This window comes from Mugil cephalus, chromosome 17 (genome assembly GCF_022458985.1).
Source record: "Mugil cephalus isolate CIBA_MC_2020 chromosome 17, CIBA_Mcephalus_1.1, whole genome shotgun sequence".
NCBI lineage: Eukaryota > Metazoa > Chordata > Actinopteri > Mugiliformes > Mugilidae > Mugil > Mugil cephalus.
This window is the reverse complement of record NC_061786.1, coordinates 6,633,096-6,643,657: the sequence shown is the minus strand read 5'-3', so window position 1 is coordinate 6,643,657 and position 10,562 is coordinate 6,633,096. Positions and strand designations below refer to the sequence as shown.

At 43.5% G+C, this 10,562-nt stretch overlaps 1 long non-coding RNA gene across 1 annotated transcript in view; it reads right to left on the bottom strand.

Moving 5' to 3' along the window:
* Positions 1-1,254: 1,254 nt before the first annotated feature.
* The window catches only part of LOC125023642, a 29,013-nt gene continuing 19,705 nt past the window's right edge, over positions 1,255-10,562 (bottom strand). The window contains exons 2-3 of the long non-coding RNA XR_007114658.1: positions 2,662-2,797; positions 1,255-1,763 (exon numbers count right to left, since the gene is read on the bottom strand). This is a non-coding gene — a long non-coding RNA (uncharacterized LOC125023642). The remainder of the gene's footprint in view (positions 1,764-2,661; positions 2,798-10,562) is intronic.

The window sequence follows — 10,562 nt, the reverse complement described above, 5'->3', positions numbered from 1 at the left end:
TCAACAAATGACTTTATGGAATGCATTTCTTGGCCAACAAGAGCCACTATCTGAAAGGCAAGGCTAAATGAAGTAGCATACGTGCGCAAAGCCATGCTTGCCACCCAGCCATTTGGCCTGTTTTTATGCTAAGCTAAGCAAATCAAGAGCTGGCTGCGGACTCCCCTTTCATTCAACAGTGGCATGGATTCCAAGATGGGATACCACTCCTCATTAGCTCCAATTACTCGACCGTCTGTGTGATCAATAAGACCTTGGAATGTATTTCCTAAATAGGTAATGAAATTTCAAACGTTTCACATCACCAACAGTGCTTGGGGGAATATCCTCCTGGCACAAACACAATTATATGCACACACGTCTTTTCTCCAGAACCCCACCATGCCTCAAATTAAATTAGAGCTTTAATGAAGAAGGTATTTACCTCAAGTCAGTGTGTCCCTGAGCAAAGAGCAAAGAAGGCCCTAGTGTAGGAGAATTAAACATTCACCACAGCTACTTTCCTTGATGTCAACCTAAGATCCCCATTTTTTTTTAGGTGGTTTCTCTCTGCAAGTTAAACAGACTGTGCTGATGAGCAAAGAGGATCTGTGCTTGTGCGTCTGAGAAATGTGCTCACACTCCGTTTCCTGTGTTGTGGTTCCAATGCCAACAGCTGTGGGGGAAGTCAGAGGGTGTTTGTGGGTTAGGCGCTTGTTTGTGTACATAATACTCTATGTGTGAGTGCACGAGGGCCGTTCCTCCACCTCCCTGCTGGGGTTGTTCTATTTCCTGGTTGCAGGTGCTGCTTGTGAGATCACTTCCTGCCAGCTCCCCCCTGTGTGCGTATCCGTGGGCTCCAGTCATTTCCTGTCCACGGGCAGGAGGAAACTATAGGAAACAGGATGAGCATCCCGGCCGGGAGGGGTCACGTAGGTTTGGGAGAGGTGGAAGGAGGGGGTGATGACCCTGGAAATCGCGGAGAGGACCACGGACACACGGACGCACCCTATTAGGACTTGTTTGCCTTGTTGAAACAGCAGAGTAATGCCAATTAAAATATCAGGCATCCACCTAAGACAGTGACTATACTGTATTATAAGTTAAAGGGAGATTCCAGAATGATGTGTCTGAAGTTCTCCTTTATTTTGAAGCCATTATTGTCTGAAATACAAAGGTCACAAAACTACAAAGGTGCTTTTCGCGAGCTATCCTTGTTTGCCTTTCCATAGAATAGATAATAAGACTTGGACTTAGACAGACTTTATTGGGAAGTGAAACTACTTGGTCATAGTAGCTTAGGTTTTACAATAAGGTGGACTGTTATACAGCTGAACAGAGTAAGATATAACAGAAGTTCTGTAGCGTCCACTATGGCAGCGGAGCTGAATCAGTCTGCTGGAGAATGAGCTCCTCCGTCCCTCTAATGTTTGGTGTAGTGAATAGGATGGATTGTCCATAATGGAGTAGAGTCTACTCAGGCCCTTCTTGTAAACAGCATCACTGTTGTCCCTCCAGCCCAGCGTGTTGTTCATGTAGACTCCCAGGTACTTGTATTGGGCCACTACTTCCAGCTTCCAGGTCCTGGATGGTGATGGATTCCACTGGTGTCCTCTTCCTCCTGAAGTCAGTGACCAGCTTCTTGGTCTTTGTCCACATCCAGGAGTAGGTGGTTTGCCATGGACCACTCCACAAAGTCTGTGATCACTGTCCTATGCTCTAATCCGCCTTACCACTGCAGAGTCATCAGAGAACTTCTGCAGGTGGTGGGACCCAGAACTGTACTGGAAATCAGACGTGTGAAGAGTGAACAGAAATGGAGATAGGACAGTCCCCTGTGGTGCCCGCACATTACCGACAGTATCTTTTCCAACTATTGTAAATCTGAAGCTATCATTACCAGCTGATTAGCATAGCTTAGCACAATGTGTAATATTATAGGTAATATTTACTCATGCTGCGGATGGATGTAATTGAAGGGAAACACCAGAACTTAATACTTTTACACTTTTCACAGGCAAGCTGTTTACCATGTTGATGCTAAACTAGGCTAGCTTACTGAACCTCCATGGTCCGCTAAGTATTTTTGAAAGAGGCTCGTGGCTATATTAGCCGCTATTAGCAAGGAACAACCAAATATCCAACCAGGCAAAACCAGGTGCTTTTCAGTTATGGATAATGTGAGCTTGTGGTTATTATTGTCATGAATAGGGGGACTAGCTATAAAGACCAATAACGTATTATTTGTTTTGTACCAGACTGTCAACATGTCTATAGCTATATTTGCTGTATGGCTGAGCATTTTAACACCAAGGTCGATGAGGACTGACTTGCTTTTAGCTTTAAAGAAAAGGAAATCTCTCCATCTCAGTGAGACCCCTGCTTGCACTTCATTTTTAGCCTACCTGTTGCCACTTTGGAAAATCATAACGACAAAGAAGTGCAAAAATAAGCAATCAGAAAAAAACGAATGAACATGGATAGTTAATCATCAGCAATGCGGTTCACAGATAAAATGTGCAGCCCTGGCAGGATGAGTAACGATTACAAGTTCTCATTATGATGCACCCTCCAGTTCATTTCTTTTTCTGTCCTGTCACGGGTTCTCTGACAAGACACTTCCCTCCTTACCTTCAAGCTCACTGTCACAGAAAGCAGCAAAAAAAGACAGATGTTACTCACGTATGATGTCATGTAGTCACATATACTGCAAACTCTGGCACACACAGGCCCATTCATTACCCCTCTCCACGGGCCCTGCGTGGGCAAGTCGGAGCAGATATATCTCTTTTGACGTTTCCGCTTTACTTCTTGACGCCTGTTAAAAAAAAAAAAAATGAAGAAAAAAAGTCAGGCTCTTGTGGAAAATATTTCGTAATGTCACCTTTTAAAAACAATCTTTATGTGGGTGTTGATCTAGAAGGATGCAGGTTCACAAGTTTTGAGAAAATTAGAAGGCTATTTTGGGCTGGTTAAATAGCTGCTCCGACTCTAGCCAAAATAATATGAATGTGCTATAACTTTGAAAAGGCCTCTGTGATAAGAATCATTTTTATTATTATGATCAATTGCCCTGTGTGCACAGTAGATTGTTTCATCTTTGGGGTCACCTTAAACATTGTCTTTCTCTGTGTGTAAAAGGTAACAGGAGAAGATAAAGGATTCCAGAAAGCTGAGTAATAAAGACATCTGATCTGCATCTTTCCAGGAAATTCCTTTGCGCTTTACAGCTTATCTCAGCTTTATCTGAAGATAACAAAGAAGATACACGTGAAGTCAAAGAATGATCCAGTCCTTTTCCCTTCCCTGTAAATTTCTAAAACCACCCACACACGTCCCAGATTTAAACCCACCTTTGACCTCTGACCTTTACGTATCCTGTCAGAATTGTCAAATCTCAGTGTCTGAAACACGGAGCTTCGTCTCACCAGTTATGCTCTGCTCTTTTGTGTTTGCGTGTCGAGATTTATGAATGAACTGGCGGGCCATAGCCTGGCAAGGCTTCCTGACTCGCTCCTGTGTGTGTGTGTGTGTGTGTCGATAGAACTTCCTGTCAAAAATGTTCGATTTCCCGTGCTCACACAGCTGGGCCGCTGTGGGAAAACACCCTTTCCCTACGGGGAATATAAGGAGAAAAATGCTGTGAGATAAACATCCCACGCAAAATACAACTGAGCTTGAAGGCTGACATTCTTTTAAGAATAGATAACTTTTTCAATCTTCTGATATCCTTTTCCAAATGAAGAGACCTCTGCTTGTTTTTTCCTGAAACTGGGTAAAGGCCTGGAGGTGAGACGAAGAACACAGGCATGTGTCACCAGTAAACTCAAGCATTCCAAGAATGCAAAGAAAGAAAGAAATGGAAACTCAAAGGATTAAGGATGGAGATAGTTTACACATGTCAGTCTTTTGAAAGCTTTGTTACACTTCTCTTGAGCCAACATCAGTTCTTCAAAAACGTCTGCTGGATTGTTGTTGTTAATCCAAACCGTGCGCCGAACTGTCACATTCTTCCTAAGACTTCTGTTCTCAAGAAGTGGTGTAGCTGTTTGTGAGAACTTCGAGAGAAATTAAATGACTAAAAACAAAACCCGAATTAAACATTGATCTCAGCTGAGTGGGATGTGTGTGGCAGCTTTCACGACATATGGATTATCAAAGAACGTAAATGAGCCTGGCTGCTGTGACAAGAAAAAGAAAAAGATTTGATTAATATTTTAGCACTCATCAGCTATTTATTGGTTTATGGGTTTTGACACCATATCTTGATTGTTTTGATCTAGCCTAACAGGACCCCATATCTGGAACCGCCCCCGCCTTATGTTATTTATGAGCTCCTAATTGGTGGAGGGCTGCCTTCAGGAGGCAACTGGGATGGGGCCGCATTCGAGAAACGGACTCCTCTGATCTCTCCTGGGGGGCAGGTTAATAGGGCAGGATCAGGCGAACAGGCCGACTGGTCAGCCAGTCAGTTAGCCTCCGGGAGTGGCGTGTCACAGGGCCATTAACGCTTTCACAAAAACAGCCAGTTTCTAAGAGGTGTCAAACCTGTTGGGAGGGGGGGCGGCTCTCAAATGCCAAAAAGCGAACTCATAAGCACGCAGCTGAATTCCACAAGACTTCATAAAGACCGTAGCACAGTGAATCAGCAAACTCCTGGGATGATGGAGAGAGCCGATTACTCTGCCGTTCAGTTATTAGACTGTGTTGTTAGTCTCAAGTGGAAGCTCATTGGGTCATGAAAGGATTTCCTCTTTCCTCTCATGGCCGGAAGCACTGTGTCAAAACTTAACTGCATATCCTCATCCTTCATATCTGCTACTCTATTCACCCTACTTATCTGGGTGCTTCATTTTTTTTGTGTCACAGAGAATAAATGGCTTCCTATCCTTGTTTGGTCTCATTAGTTTGTGACTCAGCGTCAGCCCAGCCACTGTTGCCCAATATCCTCCTGGCTCCCGCAGATGTTGTAAATTCTTTCAGAGTTTATCAGCCTGACAGTCCGACTCTTCGTACCCCTCTCTGTTTCGTTCTGACAATCCTTCACACATGTGTCACCGCGTCTCTGGGGAAAACATGCAAGGGCACTTCCTCTTCCTGCAGGATGAGTGGCTCGGCATCCTGCGTATGCTCTGCTGCCCAGCAGGGTGCTATTCACTTCCTGTGCGACCCGGGGGCAGAGGAGCTGTTTGGGATGACTGGAGGAGGAACTGAAAGCAGCTGAAAGGGTAAAAAAAAAAATAATTTATGTAATTCAAGGTGTTGTGCTTGGCAAAATATGTCTCTTCATTCATTTTTGCCCCAGAGACGCTGAGACCGAAACTAACGAGTGTGCACTTCTTCACATACACATTAGTCATCCAGATAAGCAACAGATCCAAAGCTGCCGTCCCGCTTTGCGACTGCGGTTAAGTTCTTTTAGATTGGAAAGCAAAATGCTCGCGCCTGAAGAAACACACACCTTGCAGTTAGTCCATGGAAATATAATTTAACCACTCAAAATACTATAAAATGTCACTTTGAATATACACAAGAGACTTCAGACACATATTTAGTGATTCCTGTTGTTTCGATGGACACAATGACAGGGATGCTTATGCGGAGAAGATTGTTTCCTTAAATAGTGTCGTGATCATTTATCAACACTGACAGAGAAATCAATTAATTGAGCAAGTTCAGGCTTTTTAGTGAAAGAAATGATCGTTTTTGGCTGTTTATTTAAGTAAAGCAAAAAGAGGAGATCCAGGAGATCTTAGTACTATGAAATGCTGGAATTGTGGACAACAAATAACTGCACTGAGCGCACAAAAACTGTAGAAAAAAAAACAAAAAACAGACCAGACCAGGCATCCCCGACCCATAGCAATGACAGCTGCGCAGCCTGACACAGACACAAAAACTGTTCATGAACAACTAAAAGAATATGTTAAACAGCACAAGGTCCATATTCACTAGACCCCAAACCGATAAAGTATCAGTGGGATGATCCACAGAGGCCCTTCCCCTCAACCCATAGGACCCAAAGACCCCCCACTAACAACATTATGTTACTAGACACAAGAGACTTCAGACACCACAGGACATCCTCAGAAGACCCATGTCCATCCTCTGATCAGTCACAACTGTTTTGGAGGCACAAGGGAGACCTAGACAATATTAGGCGGGTGGTCATAATGATATGTCTCATCTGTGTTCATTTGAATTTGAATTAACAACCAGTTGTTCTCTGGCCTAAAACCGTTAATGAAAATATGCATGAGGTCATATTTAAATATCACATCATTTTCACTATATATAGCACGAAGATGTGAAAATATCATTAAACACTGATACTGTGAACTCATAATGAAGATGTGACAATAGTATTGAGTTTTTCAGAGTTTTACTTTGCACGGCAGCTGACTTCACACCTTTTACTAGCTGTCTCGAGCGCTGCTACTGTTGTTTCACCCCGGCCTCCTCTGCAGCAAATCCAAAACAAAGAAAGAATGCACTGACAGCGGTGCAGCATAATTACTATACGGAGCCAACAAGCATCCTCTCCTCGGCACTGCGAGGGGAAATCTCCACCAAGATTACACATTTCCATTCTCAGTGAGGAAGTGCCACAAAAATGACACTTATTCTGACACAAACATGAAAAAGGACACAGTCAGGCACGCACATGCCCGCTGTGAAAATTGGCACCCACCAAAAAATGACGGATTGTTTGCACTACATTGTTATCAGTGTGCGCATGTGTGCGGTGTGGTGTGTTTGTGTGCGTTTTGCATGCATGTGTAAACAGTACCTAACCCATAGCTCTCATAGCTGGGATTCCTCTGGTTGTCCATGTTTACAAAAAGCAGATAGAGACTCTTCTCTGTTTGTCGCCCACCATCTTGAGATGAAGCTGGAGGAATGCGAGAGTTTAGATAGTGACGAGATTTAACTTGAAGATGACGCCAAATAGTTCTTTTTAAACAAATGACGAAAACCCTTTTAGTCTGGTTAGAGTCAATCCCGCCAGGAGCTGCCTTCTTACTCCCTCTACAACACATTCTCTGATTGCCATCTCTTTGTCCTTCACCTCTTCAGCTTTGTAGCTGTTTCTCTGATTTTTCTTCTTGGCGCACAAGGGAGGATGGCAGTACTAGAGCCAGAGCTCACGGCGACTCTGATAAAACGAACAACAAAAAGAGAATTCCAGAGAAAGCCAGCAACATTTGCACAGGCCAAGATACACAGGGGTTTCACATGTGGAAAAAATGTTCCCTCTGACCATCTGATATGCTGGTCTAAATGCTCCCATATGAAAAAAACAAAAAGAAAACAGGAGAGCAAATTCTCAAAGAATTAGTGCAGAATACTAAAAATTTTTTAGAATGACTGAAATTTGTGGATCAAATTCATCAAATCTAGCTATGCTGGGATAATTCCCCACTATACATCCACTTTCCGACTGAATCTTTCTTACTGAACATGAGCTACGAGATGGTAGGAACTGCTGCAACCGATGCATCACCTAACATGTCACACATGCGCATGAAACATGGAAGACGACTGGGGTTCAGTGCTGTTAGAAAAGACAAACACATATGGTGCTTCAACAATGACAAATGATGCCTTCTGCTAGCTAAATTATAGTACTATGAATTCCTTGACTGATGTCACATACTGCAGTGTTTTTACAGCCGGAACTAAGAGTTTTGTTTTCTAGAAATACGCAGAATTTCGTACAAACCTCACAGGGAAGCTATTTCGGGTTTCAAGACCAGGGTCGTAACCAAAACAATGAGCCATAGCTGTAAATTAAATGGCGACAAGGACATGGAAACTACATGGCCTGTCATAAAGGCTGTTGACTTTTGCAAAAACAAGATTTAAGAAGTCATTATTTCAACTTAGTGCTTATACTTCTGCCACATATGCACATAGTCTGCTCAGTTCAAAATGTTCTGGCTCATGCCAACACAGAACTTGAACAGATGTCGTGCTAATTCAGGTTATGGGCACAGTAAGTCACCTATAAGTATGCGCACTGATCTTGCCACAGTCGGAACTGTCATTGACTTCAGGCATGATCAGCTTGATATGTCACATGGTTATAGTTTAGCCGGAGCTAGCAGTTAACATGAAATCAAAGAAGACTGATTGTGCTCAGGTTGCTGCTTGGGAAAAGAAGTTTGTTCGAACTTGATAATTTCTCATCACTTTAAGGTTGCGGAGGTTGGGGTGGTGGATGGGCATGTAGTGCAACTGATTTTCAAATGTAAACAATGCAGGTATGAGATGAGATATGTCACAGCATCTATAAAATGTAGGACATATGTACAGAATTTCATGGTAACCACATGATATATTTTCATGAGTACTCAAAATCAACACTTTGAGTTTGACCTTTGTAGTTCTGAGTGGATTCTACTGACAAAATTCACACTACACCAGGATAAATAAAGGGAAACAGGATTTATTTGAGTTTTCTTGAGGAGGTTTTACCACTCATACATCTGGCTTCTTAATTTCTGTCCAGCTGTCTTTGTTTTAGCCTTGTTTATGACATGGTAACTGTTAAGTCTTCACAGACACTTTACATGCAGAGTTTAATCGAGAAAGCAGCTCAAAATTCAACTTTCTGACTACAGTCCTTGTCCCAGTTTACATGCAGCGGAGAAAATAGAGTAAGTGACAGGAACATGTTCACCTCCTCCACACTAGGTGGCGATATGTGTCCTTTCAGTGGGATAATACCATGTTTATGTGGCCCCCTTTCCGGATGGCCTATTACGTCATATAAAAAACAAGAGTGGTTCATGCTGCAGACCAGCATCTCAAACAACAACCAGATGGATAATACTACATTTTTCAATCTCGTACGTAATGTGCGCGTTACTTTTGGTGCAGATAAGATATACGCTATCTCTCAGACGGTTCTTCTTCTGTAGCGGCTTTCTTGGATGTTTGTGTTCTGGGGTCACACACCAGCGCAGTGGTTATGGAGCATGTGGCAACATGTTATCCCTTTGTAGTCTGATTAAGCGTATACATGCCGGAGAAAACCGAATTCTAATCACATTATCTGGGTGTCTTAATCGAACAATGAGAACTCCGATTTTAGTCAGATTAAAGTGTTTGCACGGACTTAAGTTGTCCAGCTAGAGTCTGATTAAGGCAATAATTTGTTTTTTGTCCACCTTGAAGAAATGTTACATTAAAACAAAACTATTTATCAGTATGAACAATACATGTAAGTTCTAGGAGACTGTTGGTTCTGATTGAGCTTTGCAGTATACACGTTCCACCACAGTCTATAAAACCCCTGATCCTGTAGCAACCAGTCATCAAACATGTTTTCCAGCTTGTAACTCCAAAATGTTGGCTTTGTTTACGAGGCTGAGTTTGGCCTCCCAGACGATCTCGGAGTTGGGAACTGAGCGTTTTTCGAAGGCCAAAGCAAGACTTGCATCCTGTAGGGAGTCGTGGGTGTCAGGGTTTATATTAACAGGATCGTGTTCTCTTCTGAAGACCTGGGGTGTAGGGGGAGGCTGACCACTTCCTGTGGACAAGCGGCAAGCCCCAAACCCCACAAAGGCAAGACTGAACAGATGGACAGGGCAGAGTCTAGGGAACTGAGTATTTCTTCTCTCTGCTGCACCACTTCTGCACAAACTTTCCGTCTTCCCTCAGCATTTCACTTCTTGATTCTTACACACATTTCTGGTTAGCTTTATCTCCTTGTTTCATGTGGGCCCATTTATTTTCTGCATCATTTGTATCCCGCTCCCTCTGTCTTCTACCTCAGCTATATTTTTCTTTAGAGCTCACACCTCATTTCCTTTGAACCTGCTCCAAGTTCATCTCACATATCTGCTCATGCTATGTTGAAATAGAGCACTCCCTCATAGCTCACAGACACAATGAAGCCTTCCATCTCTTTGCTCTCTGTGATGAGACAGTTGTGGGACAGAGGTGTCAGATCTCTGACTACGAACATCTGGAGAATGTTAATATAGTCAACGCAAATCAGATTCCACTAAGTCACTGGCAGAAGTTCAGGGCTTGGGGGGGGGGGGTGGCCTCAGGGGAGAAAAAGGGGAACAGAGAGAAGCAATGGAAGTGGAAAAGATTGCTGGTCGGTGTCCTAGAGATCTAAACAGATGTTCTGTTAAAGAGGTGGCACAATCTTTTTCTCTCTCGCTGATGGCTCTGGTGTTTCGCTCATGCACAGAGCCTGAGAGATTAGTGAGGAAACACTTACACGGTGAGAAAATGGGGCCCACTTTGTAGCCCCACATGAAACCCCAACCCGTGAGATGCATGATCTTGCACCATGGACGCAGAGAGGGGTTCAGGGTCACGTACGTGTGTGGGTCTGTGTGTGTGTGAGAGAGAGTGTGATTAGTTTGCTGTTGAATGGTTAAACGTGAGACTGAGCCATTTGTAATGGTAACCTCTGACCTCTTGGTTCAGTGCTGTCGTTACTACGTTTCCTCTCCCCCGGGTAAGAAGTGTGTGTATGTGCACATGCACTGTCGCCGAGGGTGGGGGGGGTGAGAGGGATTGGACGTACTTCCTGGTGCACAGTCCCCCTGAATTCCAGCGTA